The sequence below is a fragment of the Aulonocara sp. 'chitande type north' Nkhata Bay genome, unplaced genomic scaffold (genome assembly GCF_057382095.1).
Source record: "Aulonocara sp. 'chitande type north' Nkhata Bay isolate Kocher_YH1m ecotype deep benthic unplaced genomic scaffold, A_spYH_male_GT1.1 unmapped_scaffold_40, whole genome shotgun sequence".
Classification (NCBI taxonomy): Eukaryota; Metazoa; Chordata; class Actinopteri; order Cichliformes; family Cichlidae; genus Aulonocara; species Aulonocara sp. 'chitande type north' Nkhata Bay.
Window position 1 is genome coordinate 30237 of NW_028234372.1, and position 18541 is coordinate 48777.

An 18541-nucleotide genomic window follows, 5' to 3' on the forward strand; every position below is an offset into this window, starting at 1 on the left:
CCATAGCAACCGCCTAGCATGACCTTAAAAACATATTCTGTCTTCATAACTATCAAAATCGTGAAATGATTTGCAAAGTGTGAAAGTGTTACAGCTGCAGAGAGCTATGGCGGTATCTATGGAAGCTGTTTACATAGATAATAATATACGATGTAACCATGGAGACAGTCAGTCACTTGAGCTAGCGGTGCATGTTTACTACAGTGAATAAGGTGATTGAGTGCACAGCGTCCACACTCTGCAGGGGGTAAAGACATTACTTCAATATTGTTTTATATTGATATATATTAGCCTTCTGTTGACCATCACCTCAGGTTCACCATTACAGTTTCAGATTACAGATGCACACTGTCTAAACACATTCAAAAACTCATGTCTCAGAAATAAGCACAGCTGTTCATGTTTGTCATTAGAGTTTTATTTGTAAGAAAATTATGAACTTCATATTGTGCATTAAATAAAAGAACATTTCACAACTCTGAGTCAACAGAAACAGGTAACAGAAATGTCTCTAATGTGTACAGTGTAGTGTAAGCATTAAAAGATCATAAAGGAAAAACTAACATTTATGTGAAACTAATTGTAATAAAAAATGAGCAGGTGCTTTATAGATTTAAAAGAAAGAATCTGAAAACAACACTTTTTTGGTCTAAGTGATCAAAGTAGAAAACAGAACTGATGTTCAAGAACAAACCGTAGCTGCACTAATATTACACATCTCGATCGTTGTACTGAACAGACATGTTGCTTTTAAAACCACATGCAGTGTGTGACCATGACTGTTCACTGAGACCATGAACGCCACTTCGCTGAAGCATTCTTCTTCTTCTTCTTGCCATTAAATTGGAAGCAGAAGCAGCACGAGCTGATTTGATCTACTGAAAGGAAAAAGCAGAACATCTGAGTTGAAACCAGTCAGCTGAAATCATTAAGACAGGAACAAATTCAATGCAGTGTCTCAAGTGGCTTAGCCTGTTACAACTGTTGATACAAGCTAAATACGGTTAACACACAGTGTCAGGGAGCTCCAGTGTGGGAACTAGTGGCTTTAGGTTTGTAGTCATTTAACTTTCATCCATTCATTCGTTTAATTCAGGAGGAAGAAATGCCAGGTTGGTGCAGGCTGGTTACATGCATTTGGTCCCATGCTGTCTTTAATTAAATGACTTGGTTCATTTTATGGCTGGGCTGTATGTGGGGTTATATCATGTTATTTGGGCAGGAGTACCTGTCCCCTGTTAGACTTAGAAAGTTTCTCCATAAGTAGAGTTTCTAACTCTTCTAGCACATCTGTGGCTGACAGCTTTTTGGTGGCTCTTTTTACCCCACACTGGTTGTGAGTGTGTAAATAGCCCCACTAGTTATTTTGGGTTGCAGTTAACTAGGGAGGAAGGGGTGGGTATGCCATGATTAGGTGAATAACAATTATATGTGATACATAAATTTCACAATGCATGCATATATCTCTATCAATTAAACCTGGCCTGAGGGCTGCCATTTTTTACATTCAGTTATTTCTCTTAGAAATGTTGGAACTAAATAATGAATGTGTTACAGTTAAAGTGAAACACTGGTCAGTGTAAATGGCTCATTGGGACACAGAAACCTTTAAATTAAACCTGATATCTAGTGTCAAACAATATCAAAGCTGTAAAAGATGTTTACATTCAGAATTTATAAAACTATTATTGTAAATAAATTCAAACAAGTGAGCTTTTCTCTTTGTGCTGAATATCAACACTGTGGTTTCTTAGACTGTAAGCTGTACTTTAGTGCAACCAGTTGCAGAAGCTGCCACTCCAAATGTCTTTTGATAACAAGAAAAAAATACCTTTTCAGTACACGGCCTGAAGTTCTTCTCCGAAATCTTCTGCAATCGGCTTTGTCTGCTGGTTTGAAGACAATAAACCATAAAAAAGATGATTTAGTCACTTTGTCTGTGTCATGCAGCTCGAATGTGTCGTGTAACGATGTTGAATAGCCGTCGTTATCCCTCTGCTGCGTCAGTAGGATTGTACTGTACAGCATCTCATTGATATGTGAGGAATGCTAATGTAACACGATAACAGACTTACATCATTAAAATATAAAGTGCAGGAGATATTTAGATATTTTTTATATTTATATTACATTTTATAGCTGACGGATATTACTAAATAGATAGAATTTACTAAATAGCTGGATGAACATGAAAAATATGTCTATAATAACAAATGACCATGAGAGCCAGTAGAATTAATTCAGCTGGACACTCAAAAGACGTCCTTAAATGCTCTTTAAGTGGCAGAACAGATGAACAAACAGTTAATCGCTTACTTGAGATGAAATCTGCTCAGCTACTTTGAAAACAGCTTCTAACTGGTTCCTCCTTTAACAGGATGACTGCTCAGGGGTAAGGCCATCATGCAATCCAGCAACCTTTATGGTTCTGCTTTGATTCACCAGGAACTATTAGGGAAACCTTCCAGCGCCTCCTGTGAAAGACACAGGCATAAACACACAAACATTTATTAACATGTTCCACAGTGTTCCAGTTTGATTTTCTTATCCTGTGGACAACAACGTACATGGATGCAGGTTTATTGTTAACTTTTGTAAGGTTTATTTAATGAACATATCCAGCTGCAGCTCCACTGTGATCCTGAACTGGATAAGCACTTAAGAAAATGTGTCAATAAATGGACAAACATCAACTTACTATATTTATCCAAACAGACGGGACCAATAATGCTTCGCTGAGTTAGAGACTTTAACAGACTCTTCTATGTAAGAATGTCTCGTGCTGATATACCTGCAAACTTGACAACAAAGGTTTTTCAGACTACATGTAGCTGTCCTCTATGTCAGCTAACACATTTACATTTATGTCACACTTATTTCTGCTTTCCCATTTTATAATTATTACTTACATTTTGATTAGATACCTTGAGTTTGTAAATGATCAGATTACATAATTGGAATACAATGTATCCAATTCAGGGTTGCGGGAGGATGAAGCCTATCCCAGCTGATACAGGACAAAGACAGGCTGCCAGTTTATTGCAGGGCTAATACAATATGTGTAACAGAAAATCCACTTAAATGTTTGATATTTCTTATAATAATCATAATTATGACTATTATTTAAAGGTTTCTTCATAAATACATTTTGATTTTTTATAACCCCTAAAATATAAACCTGAGCTGTTTCAGATTCTGACCTCTGACCTCAGTGACCTGGCTGTGTCCTCACTGCAGCTCCCTCTTGGAAGTACGTCTGCTTCTTGTCTTCCCCCAGTGTTGACCGCCTGATATCAAGATATCACGTACTGTAACTGAGGAACAAAAAAGGACAAACACTTGCCTTCATTTAAAAGTACATTCATACAGAGATAATCTATGGAAACACACTAGTTCACAGTTTGGGAGGAACCAGTTCCTGTGAAACATTTCTGTATATGAACATCATGTGGAGAATGAATGAAATGAGTTCTTCAGGTGACTCAGCAGTCCCACACTGACAAATGAAATCTAGTTAAACTATTAAGCATATTTGCTCTTCTGAAATCTGTGTTAAACAACAACAAACATAAATTAGTAACAAAAACTACAGCTGAGTATAGGCTTTACAAACCACCAGCAGCCATAATGCTAAATTTTAATCTTCAAATGTTTCTGAGCTGTCTTCAACCTGCTTTTAGCACATTAAAGTCTCAATAAATAAAGTCAATGCAGACTCAATCCTAAATGTTCAGCACACAGAGACACAGAGGTACTGTTTAAAGTTTAGTGTTAACTTGAGTCACTGATCATTCACAGTATTACAGAGTCTGGCAGTCTTTGCATGATGTCCACGTCACTGTAAGTTTCTAGCTGACTCTCAGGTGTGCCAGCAGGAAAGAGTAATAATAACCTGCATCCTGAGGTTTGTCATGCAGGATTAAAGGAGCCAAGCTTTGTTCACACAGCTAGGATTGTATTTTACACTGACCCTGGGTCAGTATCAACTTCAAGAAGACAGCTGTAACTGTTGATAGAAGAATCACACACACATATTTATGGCTTTGCCTTATAGAATTCAGCATCTCAGTGCTCAGGAAATAGGTTTTGCAGCTGTTTGAGCTAAGATTTTCAAGTTATTCACAAATTAAAACCTATACTTTGTGTCGGGCAAGAACTAAATTCAAATGCATGTAACAGTGAGAAACGCGTTTCTCATCAACTTCATAGAGCTTGCTGTAACTTTTGATAGAAGACTCAGACAAACATATTCATGGCTTTATCTTATAGACTTCAATATCCCCCCAATGTGTGTGTGAGTCTTCTCTCAAAATTTACAGCTGTCTTTATGAAGTTTATGGAAAAACACTTTATTTCACCACGTTAGTGCGTTTCTCGCTATTACATGCATTTGAATGGAGTTCTCGCCCGACACAAAGTATAGGTTTTCAATTTGTGAATAACTTGAAAATCTTAGCTCAAACAGCTGCAAAACCTATTTCCTCAGCACGGAGATGCTGAATTCTATAAGGCAAAGCCATAAATATGTGTGTGTGTGAGTCCTCTATCAAAAGTTACAGCTGTCTTCATGAAGTTGATACTGACCCAGGGTCAGTGTAAAATACAAGTTATTCACATAATGAAAACTTATACTTTGTTTCGTGCAAGAACTCCATTCAAATGCATGTAATAGTCAGAAACGCACTGTCTCGGCGAAATGAAGCCTTTTTGTACAACTTCATGAAGTTAGCTGTAACTTTTGATAAAAGGCTCAAAGCAGAGGGATAACGACGGCTATTCAACATCGTTACACGACACATTCGAGCTGCATGACGCAGACAAAGTGACTAAATCATCTTTTTTGTGGTTTATTGTCTTCAAACCAGCAGACAAAGCCGATTGCAGAAGATGTCGGAGAAGAACTTCAGGCCGTGTACTGAAAAGGTATTTTTTTCTTGTTATCAAAAGACATTTGGAGTGGCAGCTTCTGCAACTGGTTGCACTAAAGTACAGCTTACAGTCTAAGAAACCACAGTGTTGATATTCAGCACAAAGAGAAAAGCTCACTTGTTTGAATTTATTTACAATCATAGTTTTATAAATTCTGAATGTAAACATCTTTTACAGCTTTGATATTGTTTGACACTAGATATCAGGTTTAATTTAAAGGTTTCTGTGTCCCAATGAGCCATTTACACTGACCAGTGTTTCACTTTAACTGTAACACATTCATTATTTAGTTCCAACATTTCTAAGAGAAATAACTGAATGTAAAAAATGGCAGCCCTCAGGCCAGGTTTAATTGATAGAGATATATGCATGCATTGTGAAATTTATGTATCACATATAATTGTTATTCACCTAATCATGGCATACCCACCCCTTCCTCCCTAGTTAACTGCAACCCAAAATAACTAGTGGGGCTATTTACACACTCACAACCAGTGTGGGGTAAAAAGAGCCACCAAAAAGCTGTCAGCCACAGATGTGCTAGAAGAGTTAGAAACTCTACTTATGGAGAAACTTTCTAAGTCTAACAGGGGACAGGTACTCCTGCCCAAATAACATGATATAACCCCACATACAGCCCAGCCATAAAATGAACCAAGTCATTTAATTAAAGACAGCATGGGACCAAATGCATGTAACCAGCCTGCACCAACCTGGCATTTCTTCCTCCTGAATTAAACGAATGAATGGATGAAAGTTAAATGACTACAAACCTAAAGCCACTAGTTCCCACACTGGAGCTCCCTGACACTGTGTGTTAACCGTATTTAGCTTGTATCAACAGTTGTAACAGGCTAAGCCACTTGAGACACTGCATTGAATTTGTTCCTGTCTTAATGATTTCAGCTGACTGGTTTCAACTCAGATGTTCTGCTTTTTCCTTTCAGTAGATCAAATCAGCTCGTGCTGCTTCTGCTTCCAATTTAATGGCAAGAAGAAGAAGAAGAATGCTTCAGCGAAGTGGCGTTCATGGTCTCAGTGAACAGTCATGGTCACACACTGCATGTGGTTTTAAAAGCAACATGTCTGTTCAGTACAACGATCGAGATGTGTAATATTAGTGCAGCTACGGTTTGTTCTTGAACATCAGTTCTGTTTTCTACTTTGATCACTTAGACCAAAAAAGTGTTGTTTTCAGATTCTTTCTTTTAAATCTATAAAGCACCTGCTCATTTTTTATTACAATTAGTTTCACATAAATGTTAGTTTTTCCTTTATGATCTTTTAATGCTTACACTACACTGTACACATTAGAGACATTTCTGTTACCTGTTTCTGTTGACTCAGAGTTGTGAAATGTTCTTTTATTTAATGCACAATATGAAGTTCATAATTTTCTTACAAATAAAACTCTAATGACAAACATGAACAGCTGTGCTTATTTCTGAGACATGAGTTTTTGAATGTGTTTAGACAGTGTGCATCTGTAATCTGAAACTGTAATGGTGAACCTGAGGTGATGGTCAACAGAAGGCTAATATATATCAATATAAAACAATATTGAAGTAATGTCTTTACCCCCTGCAGAGTGTGGACGCTGTGCACTCAATCACCTTATTCACTGTAGTAAACATGCACCGCTAGCTCAAGTGACTGACTGTCTCCATGGTTACATCGTATATTATTATCTATGTAAACAGCTTCCATAGATACCGCCATAGCTCTCTGCAGCTGTAACACTTTCACACTTTGCAAATCATTTCACGATTTTGATAGTTATGAAGACAGAATATGTTTTTAAGGTCATGCTAGGCGGTTGCTATGGTGGTTGCTGTGGACTTGGCTGGACCGCGTCCGATTCCTGTTATTAGCTGTCCGCCGTAGGAAGGCTGCGTTCCATTTACAAGTAGTGACAGTCTGCCGCAACTCGAACTCAAACCCCGCTTTGTTCTTTAATTATAGGCCTTTTATAGCCGTTCATGACACGGGCACACACACACATAAAGCACTTTGCCTCACCATGAGAATGGAACTTTACCTAAGCTAACCTTTAAAATATCTGATATAGGATAGAAAAATTGAAGCAACCAGAGATTTAATGATGAAGACTCTGGGTTCTGTAGTGACCTGAATGACTCTTTGCATACAATTTATTGAAGAGGACTTTAGAATGCACTTTACATTTAGACTGTTGCTGTTTAATTTTTTACATTGTTGCGGTGTTATGTCATGAATAAAGTTCACCTGCTGGGGGTTTGATGGATCAGATCATCATAATCAATGGGTCCTGAGGTTGGCGGGACTGTCTCTGGTGATGTCACCATGAAGGAACAGCATCTGGCACGTGTTGCTGAAACATCCCAGTACACTGGTGTAGTTTCCTCTCCAGCTGTTTGACATTTGACACTTCAACATTAAGGAGAAGAAGAAGAAACAGTGTTAGGTCAGGTGACCACATGGTTTCTAAAGTAACTGACAGGAAGTAACCAGGCCGTTAGAAATGGATGGCATGTGTTTAGAGTTACTGGAGTTGGGTAACTCTACTTACCAAAAGCAGAAGCACACAGATGAAGGATCAGATGCTGAATGTTGCAGGAACATGCTCGTGCGGTGGTCATTCAGTGCTGCTCCAGCAGGTTAGACAGTCCAAGACTGATATACTGCCCATCTGAGAGTTTGAAAACACACATGCAAAGATTTATTTTGTATTACAGTCAAAGTTGGATGTTCATTTTTGTCCTTTAAAAATGTTTGTGTATTTGAAAGCGCTAACATTTAAGGATGACTTGGATCGTCTCCTTTAAAGGGGAGACAAGTGTATCCACTGATCCACGTCACTTTACCTGGATGATGACTCCTCTCCCCCTCACTCAGAAACGCTCCTAATATAACCAAGCAAATAAATAATATTGAAGATTTACTTACATCATTACAAAAACAGGAAAAACATCTCCCTTTGATTCTATTTCTCCATTCCTGCTGAACATCAGGCAACAAATATCTCAATAAATCACAGTAAAATGTAAAGCACATGTTTTCTCTGCTTTGTCTAACCTCTGCAGAGCCTCTGTCAAGAAAAACATATCTGTAAGCATAAAACAAATATACATTTCATAACACGTCACTGGACAAACCTCGGTCAGTTGATTTCCTCTGTGCAGTGTAGACGAACATCAGTCAGCAAGTCAAGGTGGTGAGATGGACTGGTGTCCTTTGTGACTCTGCTGGTTCTTCTGAGGAAATACCACCGTCTCTCCACACCGTCACCATCTGTGAGCACAAACTGCTGCTCTGCTCTGCCAGCATGTAGGAAATCACATATCACACACACAGGGGTGAAGAAACATTAGAACTCAACTTTGGATACTTTAGATCTAAACAGATCAAAGTAGCTCTTAGCTTCAACAATCAGTGAACAGACAAACAATGATACCATACTGATTCTGTATGAATACAATATGGTATTTTCAATACAGGTGTCAAATTAATTTACTAAAACTAATACAGATATATGTATTTTTTTTTTTATAAATTCGTTTGCTAAATTATAAGAATATATATTTTTTCATTTAACAATTGCAACTGAAAGAAATTAAATATTGAACAAAAATATATTGTCACATTCTGAGCATGCTCAGCATGCTGACAGACTTGAAGTTGCTACAGATTTTAAGAAGTGATAATTATAGGGAAAAAACTTCTCTTTTTCATCCGTTTAATCAAACATTTGATGCCTTAGATGTCTCAGTCCTATAGCATTCTGCAACTACAACTAAGCTGAAGCTTGGATTTGGCTGCAGGTGCCCTGTACATCCTTCTCAACATGTGGGTACCATTTAATCACACTTCTTCCTGAGCTTTGCTTCGTCACAAGACCAAAGGTGGCATCCCGTGTCACGGTCATATCATCATCCAGAAGAAACATTTGAAGAAACATCATGGAGAAGAAACATTTACGCGCCTCCCGGTTTTGTTTTCTGATCCTGCAAAAAGACTGAGGACAACAAAGCCCAGAGAACACGAGATACACAACATCCAACATTCAGACTCAACAGCCTCCATAAATGAAGAGCACCAGGTTGGTTCAGTTATAGTAGATGTCATGGAATTTTTTAAATAAAGTCTGCAACACAGAAAGAGCTGTGATCATGCTATTTATTACTGTGCACAGGAGAGCAAACACACATCAAACATCACAGTTCAGTCATGTCAGCTCTGCCACTTCACGTGTCTCGCTATGAAACCTAACGGATCAATGGTTATGCTGTTTTGTGCCCTTGACGTTATCAGCACCTGTAAAGGGAGTTGTTTTCTCAAACTGCTGAAGTAAGTTCATCTAGTTTTAGAAACCTTCATTGAACAGTCTATAACAGTGTCACAACTAAGCATATGCATAAGCACTTAAATGCTTTAAATGAGAATAACATAAAATTTCTATTACAGGAGCTAGAGCCTGTCCCAGTAGTCATAGGTAGAGCACACCTGGACAGGTCACCAGTCTGTCAGAGGACTAACACAGATGCAGCCTGACTCAATCCTAAATGTTCAGCACACAGAGACACAGAGGTACCGTTTAAAGTTTAGTGTTAACTTGAGTCACTGATCATTTGCAGTATTACAGAGTCTGGCAGTCTTTGCATGATGTCCACGTCACTGTAAGTTTCTAGCTGACTCTCAGGTGTGACAGGTGTGCCAGCAGGAAAGAGTAATAATAGCCTGCATCCTGAGGTTTTTCATGCAGGATTAAAGGAGCCAGGCTTTGTTCACACAGCTAGGATTGTATTTTACACTGACCCTGGGTCAGTATAAGTATCATACAGTTTAAACGAAGCACTGAAACTTGCACATATTTATTACAGATGCACTGAAGCTAATCGAGATATTTGCTGTCAGTCTGTGGCTGCGATTAAACACTTTACTGGAAACTTTATTAACTAGTAACTTCGTCAGTCATGACAGAAGCTAATATTTCTGTGCTAACATCGTTTAAACAGTAACAGCTTTACTCCAATATAAGCTAACGTTTACACCGTAACTTTAAGCTAGCACCATAAAGACGGTAAAACACGTAATAACATCTACAAATGCATCTTAAAGCTGTTATATTAGCACTCGGTGTATTACTAACATAACCACATTAACATTATTGACACTCGCTGGTCTGACTTTTAATAGTCATTCTATAAATGCTGTCCGTTTAAACGGTCTTACCTGTACACACTCCTGTATCCACCGGATTGCAGCCAGAGTGGATTCTGGAGTCTTCCCACGCTCCTGTTAGTGATCCTCCATCTGGATGGATGATAACAACCTTCTGAACAATCTAGCAGGAGATGGTCCATATCTAGGGGATATGGACTGACAACAGCCGAAGCGGGTGAATAAAGTCACCCAGTCGCTAGCTGTGCGATTACCCAGCATACACCAGCACAATATTAGGCACAGCACCACCATAGACATTTTCAGTGGTTTTGAATGCAGGACATGGTTATCTTACCTTGTAAAATGCATGACAATAAAACAGCTAACCACCATAAAATGGTATTGTGTATGTATGTATGTGCATGTGTGTGTGTGTGTGTGTGAGAGAGAGAGAGAGGGGGGGGGGGGGGGGGGGGGGAGAGATCAAAGGCGTGCGCTTATGTTTTTTCTTGATCAAGAGTGTGCCTCCTCTCTCTTATTGGATGTATGGTATAGCATGTTTATTCAGGTGCACCTTTGAAGTCTATGAGAATACTTTGCAGCCTGGTCTGAGTGGTCATTTCTGCACAGACACAATGAAGCGTGCACTCAGTTTAGAGGAGGCTGTTGCTGCAGTTTTGCACTCTCCACAAGCAGTGGAGATACTTCTGACAGCGAAGAAGAATTTTTGCCAGGCACCGAGGAGCTTTGCAGCTCATGTGCGGAGGAGGAGAAGGAGAAGGAGGAAGAAGAGCAGGAGGAAGAGACAAGACTGGAGGATGGCCAGTGGAGATCTAAAAATGGAGAAATCATGTGGCAACCCACACACGAAGAGGTCCTGCCATTTTTTCCTCCCCCCATTTTAACCCCAGGACCAACCCATTATGCAATTCGTATAGGATCAGCAGCCCTGTGAGCACTTTCCATCTTTTTTTTGCAGAGGACATTATGCAGCTAATCCTGCATTTCACCAACCTGCAGGGGCAACAGGTCAGTAAAAGACTGGAAGATGAGGAGTTGCAGGCTTACATGGGGCTTGTGATGCTGGCTGGCCTGTACAGGTCTCAACATGAAACGACAACAAGCCTGTGAAATGGGGAGACAGGGCTCTTCTGTTTCATGCTACCATGTCAAAAAAAAAAATGATTTGAGCAAATTAATCGGGCAGTAAGATTCGATGATCGTCTCTCCCGTCCAGGTCGCTAGGGGGGGGGGGGGGGGCAAGGCTGTGGTTTCCTACATCCCCAAGCAAAGAAAAAAGGTTGTCTTATTGAGCACCAGGCACCGTGAGCTACAAGTCCAGGACTCTGGGAAGAGAAAGCCCCACATCATCCTGGATTATAACAAATGCAAAGGGACTGTGGATCATTTGGACCAGGTAAGCACAATTATAAGTAATTTATTTGCCAAATTGTTTACCGTTTCTCATTGTTATAACTGATAAAGTCAGATAATGTGATCATAATAGTTTTGATATGAGATGATAGTTTTAGACTATGATAGTTTTGATAGTTACAGTAAGGAGGGGGGGGGGGGGGGGGGTCCAGTTTGACGCCCACAGGCAGAAAGAATCTCTTGCTTATGGCTGTATAAATCTGTTCATGTCACCTGATCATTTCTTTTTGTTTTGCAGGTTTGTGGCAACTACTCCTGCCGTAGAAGGACACGTAGGTGGCCCATGTGTCTGTTCTACCACATGATCGAGGTAAGCTGCTATAATGCTTTCATTCAAGACAGCTGTAACTTTTGATAGAAGACGCATATAAACATATTTATGGCTTTATCTTATAAAGTTCGATATCCCCGTGTTGAGCAAACAGGTTTTGCAGCTGTTTGATCTAAGATTTTCAAGTTATTCACAAAATGAATACCTATACTTTGTTTCGTGCGACAACTCCATTCAAATGCATGTAATAGTCAGAAACGCACTGTCTTGGCGAAATAAAGCGTTTACAACTTCATGAAGACAGCTCTAACTTTTGATAGGAGACTCAGATATGCGTATTTATGGCTTTATCTGATCGAATTCAATATCCCCGTGTTGAGCAAACAGTTTTAAAGCTATGTGAGCTAAGATTTTCAAGTTATTCACAAGATGAAAACCTATACTTTGTTTCGTGCGAGAACTCCATTCAAATGCATGTAATAGTCAGAAACGCACGGTCTCGGCGAAATAAGGTGTTTTTGTACAGCTTGAAGTTACCTGTAACTTTTGATAGAAGGCTCAGACACACATCAATATGGCTTGGCCTTATACAATTCAGCATCTCCGTGCTGGGGAAACAGGTTTTGCAGCTGTTTGAGCCAAGAGCTTCCAGTTATTGAAAAAATGAAAGCCTATACTTTGTTTCGTGCGAGAACTCCATTCAAATGCATGTAAAAGTCAGAAACGCACTGTCTCGGCGAAATAAAGGGTTTACAACTTCATGAAGACAGCTGTAACTTTTGATAGGAAACTCAGATATACGTATTTATGGCTTTATCTTATAGAATTCAATATCCCCGTTGAGCAAACAGTTTTAAAGCTATGTGAGCTAAGATTTTTAAGTTATTCACAAAATAAAAAGCTATACTTTGTTTCGTGTGAGAACTCCATTTATGTTACGCCCCTAATCTAGGCGTGTAGGGACGCACATAAGGTTGGAGGAGAGAGATACAAATCCCCGCCCTGGTTCCCAAGCCAAACATCCAAACCAGTTGTGAGTAAAAAAAAGGTGATTTTATTTAAGGACAAGAAGCATAGCTCCAGGGTGAGCCCAGGCCAAAATAATAAACAAAACCAACTAAGACCCACCAGCAAAGACTAACTAAACCCTAGGAAAGAAAAAGAACAAACAAATGACAGAGCTATCCCTCGCTCCCTGACCAAGAAAACAGGAGAAAACGATTCCAAAAGAAAAGGCAGCTCACCCCTTCCGCTTCAGCCCACGAGTGCCTAAGCTCTCAGCTAATGCACTAGGAGCGGCTTTTACAATTCACCCTCACACAAATACACAAAATAAGCACAGGCTGGGAAAACCATGGTCAGGACCGCGACGGCTGTCAGGCTACTCGCTCGTTGCACACACTCTCCCTCTCTCCCCTCTGGAGCTGTCAGAGCGGCTTTTTGAACGTGGTCACCTGTTCCATGGTCCAATCAGCTGCTCACTACTCTTCATTAGGGGAGGGACCTGTAAAGTGTCTTAAACACAGTAAAGAGACACGTCTCGCATGTAATAGTCAGAAACGCACTATCTTTGCAAAATAAAGCCTTTTTGTACAACTTCATGAAGTTAGCTGTAACTTTTGATAGAAGATTCAGATTTACGTAGTTATGGCTTTATCTTATAATATTCAGTATCCCCGTGTTGAGCAAACAGGTTTGAGCTAAGATTTTCGAGTTATTCACATAATGAAAACCTATACTTTGTTTCGTGCGAGAACTGCATTCAAATGCATGTAATAGTCAGAAACGCACTGTCTCGGCGAAATAAAGTGTTTTTGTACAGCTTCATGAAGACAGCTGTAACTTTTGATAGAAGGCTCAGATTGATGTATTTATGGTTTTATCTTATAGAATTCAATATCCCCGTGCTGGGAAAACAGATTTTGCAGCTGTGTGAGCTAAGATTTCCAAGTTATACACATAATGAAAATCTATACTTTGTTTCGGTCGAGTTCCCCATTCAAATGCATGTAACAGTGAGAAACGCACTGTCTTGGCGAAAGAAAGCGTTTTTGTACAACTTCATATAAATAGCTGTAACTTTTGATAGAAGACTCGGATACACATGTTTATGGCTTTATCTTATAGAACTCAAGGTCCCCGTGCTGGGCAAACAAAACAGGTTTTGCAGCTGTTTGAGCTAAGATTTTCAAGTTATACACATAATGAAAACCTATACTTTGTTTCGGTGAGTTCCCCATTCAAATGCATGTAACAGTGAGAAACGCACTGTCTTGGCGAAAGAAAGCGTTTTTGTACAACTTCATATAAATAGCTGTAACTTTTGATAGAAGACTCGGATACACATGTTTATGGCTTTATCTTATAGAACTCAAGGTCCCCGTGCTGGGAAAACAGGTTTTGCAGCTGTTTGAGCTAAGATTTCCAAGTTATACACATAATGAAAACCTATACTTCGTTTCGGTGAGTTCCCCATTCAAATGCATGTAACAGTGAGAAACGCACTGTCTTGGCGAAAGAAAGCGTTTTTGTACAACTTCATATAAATAGCTGTAACTTTTGATAGAAGACTCAGACAAACATGTTTATGGCTTTATCTTATAGAACTCAAGGTCCCCGTGCTGGGCAAACAGGATTTGCAGCTGTTGGAGCTAAGATTTTCAAGTTATACACATAATGAAAACCTATACTTTGTTTCGGTCGAGTTCCCCATTCAAATGCATGTAACAGTGAGAAACGCACTGTCTTGGCGAAAGAAAGCGTTTTTGTACAACTTCATAGAAATAGCTGTAACTTTTGATAGAAGACTCAGACAAACATGTTTATGGCTTTATCTTATAGAACTCAAGGTCCCCGTGCTGGGAAAACAGGATTTGCAGCTGTTGGAGCTAAGATTTTCAAGTTATACACATAATGAAAACCTATACTTTGTTTCGGTCGAGTTCCCCATTCAAATGCAGGTAACAGTGAGAAACGCACTGTCTTGGCGAAAGAAAGCGTTTTTGTACAACTTCATATAAATAGCTGTAACTTTTGATAGAAGACTCAGACAAACATGTTTATGGCTTTATCTTATAGAACTCAATATCCCCGTGCTGGGAAAACAGGTTTTGCAGCTGTTTGAGCTAAGATTTCCAAGTTATACACATAATGAAAACCTATACTTTGTTTCGGTCGAGTTCCCCATTCAAATGCATGTAACAGTGAGAAACGCACTGTCTTGGCGAAAGAAAGCGTTTTTGTACAACTTCATATAAATAGCTGTAACTTTTGATAGAAGACTCAGACAAACATGTTTATGGCTTTATCTTATAGAACTCAAGGTCCCCGTGCTGGGCAAACAGGATTTGCAGCTGTTGGAGCTAAGATTTTCAAGTTATACACATAATGAAAACCTATACTTTGTTTCGGTCGAGTTCCCCATTCAAATGCATGTAACAGTGAGAAACGCACTGTCTTGGCGAAAGAAAGCGTTTTTGTACAACTTCATAGAAATAGCTGTAACTTTTGATAGAAGACTCAGACAAACATGTTTATGGCTTTATCTTATAGAACTCAAGGTCCCCGTGCTGGGAAAACAGGATTTGCAGCTGTTGGAGCTAAGATTTTCAAGTTATACACATAATGAAAACCTATACTTTGTTTCGGTCGAGTTCCCCATTCAAATGCAGGTAACAGTGAGAAACGCACTGTCTTGGCGAAAGAAAGCGTTTTTGTACAACTTCATATAAATAGCTGTAACTTTTGATAGAAGACTCAGACAAACATGTTTATGGCTTTATCTTATAGAACTCAATATCCCCGTGCTGGGAAAACAGGTTTTGCAGCTGTTTGAGCTAAGATTTCCAAGTTATACACATAATGAAAACCTATACTTTGTTTCGGTCGAGTTCCCCATTCAAATGCATGTAACAGTGAGAAACGCACTGTCTTGGCGAAAGAAAGCGTTTTTGTACAACTTCATATAAATAGCTGTAACTTTTGATAGAAGACTCAGACAAACATGTTTATGGCTTTATCTTATAGAACTCAATATCCCCGTGCTGGGAAAACAGGATTTGCAGCTGTTGGAGCTAAGATTTTCAAGTTATACACATAATGAAAACCTATACTTTGTTTCGGTCGAGTTCCCCATTCAAATGCATGTAACAGTGAGAAACGCACTGTCTTGGCGAAAGAAAGCGTTTTTGTACAACTTCATATAAATAGCTGTAACTTTTGATAGAAGACTCAGACAAACATGTTTATGGCTTTATCTTATAGAACTCAAGGTCCCCGTGCTGGGAAAACAGGTTTTGCAGCTGTTTGAGCTAAGATTTCCAAGTTATACACATAATGAAAACCTATACTTTGTTTCGGTCGAGTTCGGTCGAGTTTCGGTCCCCATGCTGGGAAAACAGGATTTGCAGCTGTTGGAGCTAAGATTTTCAAGTTATACACATAATGAAAACCTATACTTTGTTTCGGTCGAGTTCCCCATTCAAATGCATGTAACAGTGAGAAACGCACTGTCTTGGCGAAAGAAAGCATTTTTGTACAACTTCATATAAATAGCTGTAACTTTTGATAGAAGACTCAGACAAACATGTTTATGGCTTTATCTTATAGAACTCAAGGTCCCCGTGCTGGGAAAACAGGATTTGCAGCTGTTTGAGCTAAGATTTCCAAGTTATACACATAATGAAAACCTATACTTTGTTTCGGTGAGTTCCCCATTCAAATGCATGTAACAGTGAGAAACGCACTGTCTTGGCGAAAGAAAGCGTTTTTGTACAACTTCATATAAATAGCTGTAACTTTTGATAGAAGACTCGGATACACATGTTTATGGCTTTATCTTATAGAACTCAAGGTCCCCGTGCTGGGAAAACAGGTTTTGCAGCTGTTTGAGCTAAGATTTCCAAGTTATACACATAATGAAAACCTATACTTCGTTTCGGTGAGTTCCCCATTCAAATGCATGTAACAGTGAGAAACGCACTGTCTTGGCGAAAGAAAGCGTTTTTGTACAACTTCATATAAATAGCTGTAACTTTTGATAGAAGACTCAGACAAACATGTTTATGGCTTTATCTTATAGAACTCAAGGTCCCCGTGCTGGGCAAACAGGATTTGCAGCTGTTGGAGCTAAGATTTTCAAGTTATACACATAATGAAAACCTATACTTTGTTTCGGTCGAGTTCCCCATTCAAATGCATGTAACAGTGAGAAACGCACTGTCTTGGCGAAAGAAAGCGTTTTTGTACAACTTCATAGAAATAGCTGTAACTTTTGATAGAAGACTCAGACAAACATGTTTATGGCTTTATCTTATAGAACTCAAGGTCCCCGTGCTGGGAAAATAGGATTTGCAGCTGTTGGAGCTAAGATTTTCAAGTTATACACATAATGAAAACCTATACTTTGTTTCGGTCGAGTTCCCCATTCAAATGCAGGTAACAGTGAGAAATGCACTGTCTTGGCGAAAGAAAGCGTTTTTGTACAACTTCATATAAATAGCTGTAACTTTTGATAGAAGACTCAGACAAACATGTTTATGGCTTTATCTTATAGAACTCAAGGTCCCCGTGCTGGGAAAACAGGATTTGCAGCTGTTGGAGCTAAGATTTTCAAGTTATACACATAATGAAAACCTATACTTTGTTTCGGTCGAGTTCCCCATTCAAATGCATGTAACAGTGAGAAACGCACTGTCTTGGCGAAAGAAAGCGTTTTTGTACAACTTCATATAAATAGCTGTAACTTTTGATAGAAGACTCAGACAAACATGTTTATGGCTTTATCTTATAGAACTCAATATCCCCGTGCTGGGAAAACAGGTTTTGCAGCTGTTTGAGCTAAGATTTCCAAGTTATACACATAATGAAAACCTATACTTTGTTTCGGTCGAGTTCCCCATTCAAATGCATGTAACAGTGAGAAACGCACTGTCTTGGCGAAAGAAAGCGTTTTTGTACAACTTCATATAAATAGCTGTAACTTTTGATAGAAGACTCAGACAAACATGTTTATGGCTTTATCTTATAGAACTCAATATCCCCGTGCTGGGAAAACAGGATTTGCAGCTGTTGGAGCTAAGATTTTCAAGTTATACACATAATGAAAACCTATACTTTGTTTCGGTCGAGTTCCCCATTCAAATGCATGTAACAGTGAGAAACGCACTGTCTTGGCGAAAGAAAGCGTTTTTGTACAACTTCATATAAATAGCTGTAACTTTTGATAGAAGACTCAGACAAACATGTTTATGGCTTTATCTTATAGAACTCAAGGTCCCCGTGCTGGGAAAACAGGTTTTGCAGCTGTTTGAGCTAAGATTTCCAAGTTATACACATAATGAAAACCTATACTTTGTTTCGGTCGAGTTCGGTCGAGTTTCGGTCCCCATGCTGGGAAAACAGGATTTGCAGCTGTTGGAGCTAAGATTTTCAAGTTATACACATAATGAAAACCTATACTTTGTTTCGGTCGAGTTCCCCATTCAAATGCATGTAACAGTGAGAAACGCACTGTCTTGGCGAAAGAAAGCATTTTTGTACAACTTCATATAAATAGCTGTAACTTTTGATAGAAGACTCAGACAAACATGTTTATGGCTTTATCTTATAGAACTCAAGGTCCCCGTGCTGGGAAAACAGGATTTGCAGCTGTTGGAGCTAAGATTTTCAAGTTATACACATAATGAAAACCTATACTTTGTTTCGGTCGAGTTCCCCATTCAAATGCATGTAACAGTGAGAAACGCACTGTCTTGGCGAAAGAAA

General features: G+C 39.1%; 1 long non-coding RNA gene across 7 annotated transcripts; it reads right to left on the reverse strand.

Annotated features, from left to right (window-relative positions):
• Positions 1-317: 317 nt before the first annotated feature.
• LOC147299960 (uncharacterized) lies at positions 318-10510 on the reverse strand. Of its 7 annotated transcripts, XR_015128191.1 has the most exons (11): positions 10427-10510; positions 10141-10221; positions 8763-8923; positions 8064-8225; positions 7703-7811; positions 7478-7597; positions 7174-7335; positions 3201-3314; positions 2317-2474; positions 1832-1889; positions 333-878 (listed from the first exon to the last, which is right to left on the reverse strand). It is a non-coding gene; the product is annotated as an uncharacterized LOC147299960 (long non-coding RNA). The 7 variants fall into 7 exon arrangements; XR_015128190.1 differs by having other exon boundaries at positions 341-878; positions 10141-10504; XR_015128188.1 differs by having other exon boundaries at positions 346-878; positions 8763-10221.
• Positions 10511-18541: the final 8031 nt, after the last annotated feature.